The sequence below is a fragment of the Athene cunicularia genome (genome assembly GCF_003259725.1).
Source record: "Athene cunicularia isolate RWA chromosome 12 unlocalized genomic scaffold, athCun1 chr12_part1, whole genome shotgun sequence".
Lineage (NCBI taxonomy): Eukaryota > Metazoa > Chordata > Aves > Strigiformes > Strigidae > Athene > Athene cunicularia.
The window spans coordinates 8,839,426-8,845,425 of NW_020799116.1; the positions used below are offsets into that span (position 1 = coordinate 8,839,426).

At 40.8% G+C, this 6,000-nt stretch overlaps 1 protein-coding gene across 5 annotated transcripts in view; it reads right to left on the reverse strand.

Moving 5' to 3' along the window:
* The window catches only part of FOXP1 (forkhead box P1), a 343,548-nt gene that overhangs the window by 226,609 nt on the left and 110,939 nt on the right, over positions 1 to 6,000 (reverse strand). For all 5 annotated transcript variants that reach the window (XM_026857386.1, XM_026857384.1, XM_026857383.1 and 2 more), the window contains exon 2: positions 568 to 633. The gene's annotated coding sequence lies outside the window, so the exon portion shown is untranslated. The remainder of the gene's footprint in view (positions 1 to 567; positions 634 to 6,000) is intronic.

Here is a 6,000-nt window from a genome sequence, read left to right on the forward strand (position 1 = left end):
TAATTTTTGCAGTGATAATAAGCAATCAAATTAACAGCTAAATTCTGCTCTCCTGCTCTGCTCAATGCACTGCTGTAAACCCAGGAGTGGCTCAGCCTGGGATGAAGCAGCGCTGAAGCTGACTGGATCATTCCCCAGGGATTTGCCCTGATAATGGGACCCTGCATGGGGCTGTGCTGCTGCAGCTCCCAGCCCAGCACCCATGGATGCTGGGCCATGGACTTGGCCATGTGGCCACCAAAACCAGCCAGAGCAGGGTCTTCCCATTCACACACAGGCTCTGTCCAGTTACCATCCTTCTCAGAACATGGCTGAAAGCCAAAAAGTGCAACTTTGTGGCCTTGTTCCTAAAATGCAACTGGACACCTAAACCATCAGCCTCTCAGGCAAAACACAGGTTTAAGACACAGCAGCAGCTCCAAAAGCTTAGCTCCAAGCCCAACGCTGCAATCTTTATCAAAGTTGCCAGAAGTAGTGCAACAAAGGCACACTCCTGGGGTTTGCAGGATCAGATCCTTCCTGTAGACACGCTTCAGAAACTGTGTGCGAAACAGTATTCGTATTTACCTTCTTCAGTTGCTCCTGTAAAGCAATCTTCAGTTACAGCCACCCAAAAAGGTCACTCTTCTTACCCTGCAGAGAAAGAAGGTAACACCCGTGACTGCTGGGTCAGTACCGGCAATAACACCCAAAGCGTTTTCACTGGCACCACATTTGCAAGTACAAACATAAATAAAGCAACAAATGAATCTAATCATGTTTAACGGTGAATGACTTTCAGAGAGAGTTAATAAAAACAATCAAGTCACAGGACTGCTGCTTATCAGTACCAGCCAGTATGAGGTTCTTCAGTTCAGCACGAACAACTTGGTCTTTGGGAGAAAAAAAAATAAAAAAAAAAACAAACCATGGAGATGAGACATCTTTGTTCTCTAGCATAAACTTTCTTAATCTTGATGTCTATCAATCTATTTTCAGTTTGAATAATAGATGAGTTCAGTCCTTTGTTTCAGAAATCTGACTATTGTCTGAATGGGTTCTCCTCACTTAAGGCATTTTAAGACCATTTGTAACCACTGCTATTTTAGCTTCTGGATCCTTTCTTTTTTCTCATCCTTTTCCATAGAGACACAGTCCTAGATGAGATTTTTAAACTAGCTGCATCTTCCTAATTCAAAAAGTTGTTTACTGTCTTGGGATATCTTCTTGTTAAGCATTACCAAGAGCACACCAAGTATGCCAAGGTGGTAAGAGCAGCGGGTATTAAAAAGATAAATAATTAAAGTGTATCTTTATAAAAAGTAGGAGGGAGAAAACAGCACGTGTAGGTTTTTTTTACCCTGTATATTACTGCATCTTGTGTACTCTCTCTTATGCAAAAGAGTATGTAATCTTTTAAGAAACATGACAATCTGCCACTTTCTGTTCATGTAATTGGGATCAACATATGGTACAAGAGAAAAGAAAAACATTTGTTTATTAATTTAGATCAAGTTACTAACTCAAACCACTAACAGCATTCAGAATTAATTCCACATCAATTGACCAAATACCTTAATAGAGTAAAACTGGAACATAATTTCACTGAAATGTTGATCTTCTGCTGCAGGGGTGCAGAATAATGTATAATAAAGACAGAAAGAAATATGCAATACTTTGGTGACACAGATGACATCATACGAAACGGAAAGTCAGTGACATGTGGATGTGTAAGAGCTACGTGAAACTCCATTTCATAAAATTCACACAGTGATGTGGTGTTTTGGGGGTGTTTGTGAAACTCATCAAATGGTAAGTTATGCTATTTACATCAGTAGGTGAAGCTTTTTACTAAAGTAGTAAAATACCAACCTCTGGGAAAAATCAGAATCTTCATTAAGTTTTTTCAAGAGAAAATGTACTCATTTGCCATTTATTTTGAAAGGAAAATTTTTTTCACAATGAGAGTGAGGCATTACTTCTTTACCATTGAAACCCAATTATTTTTAGCCAGGGAAAAAAAAAAAAAAAAAAAAAGAGGAAATTAATATTAGTTTTATCTGTTGCTCACTGGCATTTTATTTTATATTTAAGTTTTTATGTTTTGAGTGAGAAGCTTTTCACAGTTCTTGTAAGGCAGTACCGGAAGATCAGGGGCCAAAATTTGTACGTTTGCTGTATAGGAAGCTCTATGTACTTTTCCGGGGTACGTCTGTAAGACATTCCTGATTGTGCACTGTAAAGGACATAACACTACTCCATCATAATAGGTCAGGTCTCACCTTCCTGAGAGTATGTAAAACAATACATCTTTCATGTAAAATACATGATCTTTGACATACGATGTGCTCTTAGATTAGCAACAATAAAGGTTTTTATCCTGCTTTGCTGCAGGGGTTATCTTGGATTTGACACTTTAAACCTCTTTTCATATTTATCTGTTTTATAAATTTTCTGGGTATTTGGCAGTCAGATCCTTATTTTGGCAGTATTTTGCAAGCAGACTTCATTTCTACCCTGAGTCTTCACGATAGCAAATGAACCATCTTAAAATGTACTTTTTAAGGAAACTGCTGAAAATTACATCTTTGCATAAAATGTGCATACAAGATCTCTTTCGGCAGTGCTGCAAAAGGCAGGTAACAATTTCTAAACACATTTGTCATATATGAACTGAACATGCTCCAAGGAAACCCGGTAACACTGGCCCACCGCTAGCTGGTGGGAGACCAATGGGGTCTACCAAGGGCAGCACAGGCGGAGTGCTGAGGAGAACTGCAGCTCTTCTCACAAATTACTGCCTGACTGAAATCCAGCTTGCTTTCCTTTCTGGTTATCTAAGTCTTGCTATATGCTACCTGGCTTTCAGAAATTTGGGTAACATACCACTGAAGTTAAAATGAGCAGCAGAGACAGCTGTCCCCACCTGTGAAAATTTCTCATTAACAGTTCAAAGTTGAGTATCTCAAAATGTAGAAACACAAATACAAACTTCCCTCCTGAAAATGTTTATATGGGTGAGTGAACTGATGTAGGCAACACACATTCCTTCCATCATGCTGTCCTTAAGATAAACACAAAGTACCATCAACACTTTAAGTGTGCGTGTGGAGCAAACAAAGAAAAAATCCCATCCTACCAAAGCAAGACACTTCACTACACTCATATTTTCCCCCACGGAGATGATTAAAATAAAACTAAAGCACAAACAAAAATCCACTTTATGAGCAGCAGTGGATGTCTCAAGAGCAGAGGGAAGGTCTCCAAGCACCCGCAACACCATCCCCTCACTCAGCTGGCATCCTACACAGGGAATGGTCTCTGCAAAGCTATGTGTCCTGCTGAGGTTTTACCAGATATTCCTGAAAACGTGAGGTTTGCTCACCACGTGCCTCAGTTTACCCACCAGCGAGATGGGTAAACGCTTTTGCAACACATTTTGAAATCCTTAGATGCAAAGATACTTTTGAAAATAGTGGTTTTCAGCAGGATTTTGGAAAGGCACCTGGTAATAATCTTAAAAAGATCATGACCTGAGCCAGTGCCATAACCTTTTCAGTTGAATTTAAATAGAAAGCCCCCCTATTGCTCTGGATCAAATCCTGCCTGTTTACCTGGTACCAAGGGACCAGACAAAAAGATCAGAGTCTTTGCCATTATACCTGCTGTCAGGTTGGACCTTGTGACTCTCTTGATCCCACAACACTTATTTGATTTAGTGGTCTCCTCCTTTAGGGCAGGAAGGTCATTTCAGGGAGGCTGCAGGATGGGAGCCCTAACTCCAAGTGATTAGTGCAAAGCCAAATTTAACCAGCAATATAAAGAATATGCAGAAAAAAAGAGCACTGCAGAATGAAAATATACTTAAAACAGTAACATTTTTTACTAATATCTAAATGAGAAGAGCTTTGGGTATAGCCAAAAATAGATTAACAGAGGCCTTGATCCCACACAAACTGGCTGTGAGTAATTTTACACAGGAAAGTAGAACACCAGTTGAGCTGCTCCCCTGCTTAGAATTACGCATGTACATTTTTCTGCCAGTGTTCTCAGCCTTGAGAAGCCTACAATTCATTACTGGAAACCTAAACTAGCAAAGGAATCTGCCCCTCACTACCTAGAAAGCACACTTTTATTTAAAAAAAAAAAAAAACAACGTAAAAAAAACACATAGCCGATAGGACAATAGAACACGGTTTCTGAAATTTGATTTCAATTAATTTTTCTTGTAGAAGATCAGCTAAAATATACTTAATGTGTCTGATTAAAATATTTACTACAAGGCTTCCTGAAAGCTTTAAAATATCAAAACTTGATCAGCAAAATAAGCACTTCTGTGCAGTAATTTCTTCTAAATAAAGTGAACCATAACCATCTAATGCAGCTGTTTCTTTCCCTTCAGAACTCCCTGAGTCACATCCAACTGCACACAGGCTGAAATATGAAGTATGTCCTACTATTCTCATAATTACTATTTTCTTGTCCTGTGTGGGAAAAGATGCAGTTTATGATTTTGTCAACTGTACATTTGTAAGAGAAAAAAAAATGCCTTTCATTTGGTATTCTGCTAAACCTGACAATTCAGAATGTACAAGGATTGTGAAGAGCAACATCTGGTACCAAGCAGGCTTGTGGACCCGATCCTGCATGCAGGTTACTTTGCTCACCCAGTACTCTCACTTGGGTTACTTCCACTAACACACACGAAGCAAATGTAGAACTGCCTTGAGGATGGTCGTAAGTTGTCTCTTCAGTTTGGTGTACCTATTTTATTTTTAAAGAGGCATCTAGCTATCTAAAAAAAAAAAATAAATGTACTAAGCTCACTATTTTAAATAATCTGATGGAGAAATATTTTGTCTGACCATTGTCAAGGTGGCTACTTTTTATCATGAAGCATATATAAATCTCAGGAAGCACGTACAGCAGATTTTCTATACCAGAAGTCATTATCACCTCCTCAGAAAGTGAAATGCAGGTGAACAGTAAAACTGTGAGAGACTAAGTGCACCTCTTCCACCTCGCTTTGAAGAGGGGGAAATGGATTTGGTACAGGCCAAAACACAGGGATATTAATGCTCGCTACCTTGCTGCTTCTCGGTGGAAGGAGGGAGCAAATCATACTGTATTTTCATTTTCAGTCATTAGCAGGCTGTTCAGAATCTCTGGCTGGCGCTTATTATTTATTCTAAACAGAAATAAAATAAAATAAAAATAAATAACAGCACGAGGACAAAGCTATGCACAGCACATTTTCTCTTTCAAAATAATATTACCTTTCAAGTCCACTGTAACCTTGGAAAAGAATCACTCGATGTAAGCCGCTACGAAACTAATCACAATCCATTCCTCCCCCGCTTTTTAATAGCTCTTATAGGAAATATGGGTGCAGTTAATAGACAAGTTAAGAACGGCTCGCTTCCAATACAGAATTTGAACTGCGATTGTAAGTCTTGCATCTTTTAATGATGGATTGGTTATTTGCCTCACACGAATTACTTTGCATAACAGAGCTGGCCCTCATTGAATTCATCAGACGTAAAGACCATAACACGTTCCCAGAAAGTATCAAACCTGTCAAATGCCCAATCAAATGCTGAGAGGCCATCTCACTGACGCTGAGAGCCAGGAGATCAAACGCTGCCGCCTGTTTTGTGCTCGCCAGATCTTCCCCGTTTCTTAAAATAACTCTCCGTGCCTCAGTGCCAGCCTTAACCATTTTATGTCTGCGCTACAACTCTCCTCTCGAAACTTGACCTCGCCTAGGAGAAGTGAGGAGAGGCACATCCCTCCCCGACACCGCGGAGCCAGGGCTGGCGGGATCGCTCCCTGGCCGCTCTGCGGAGCCCACAACGCCAGACCCGTTACTTCTTCCCAGGACTCCCACACCGCCCGGGCAGCTCCGCCTGGCAAGGCGAGGCCCTCGGGCAGGGCTGACGCTTCTCCTCAGCCGCCAGTTTGCACAGCCCTCCCCGCTCCCGCCGTGACCTGCCCGCCGCTCGGGGGCCGCCTCCCCGGCAG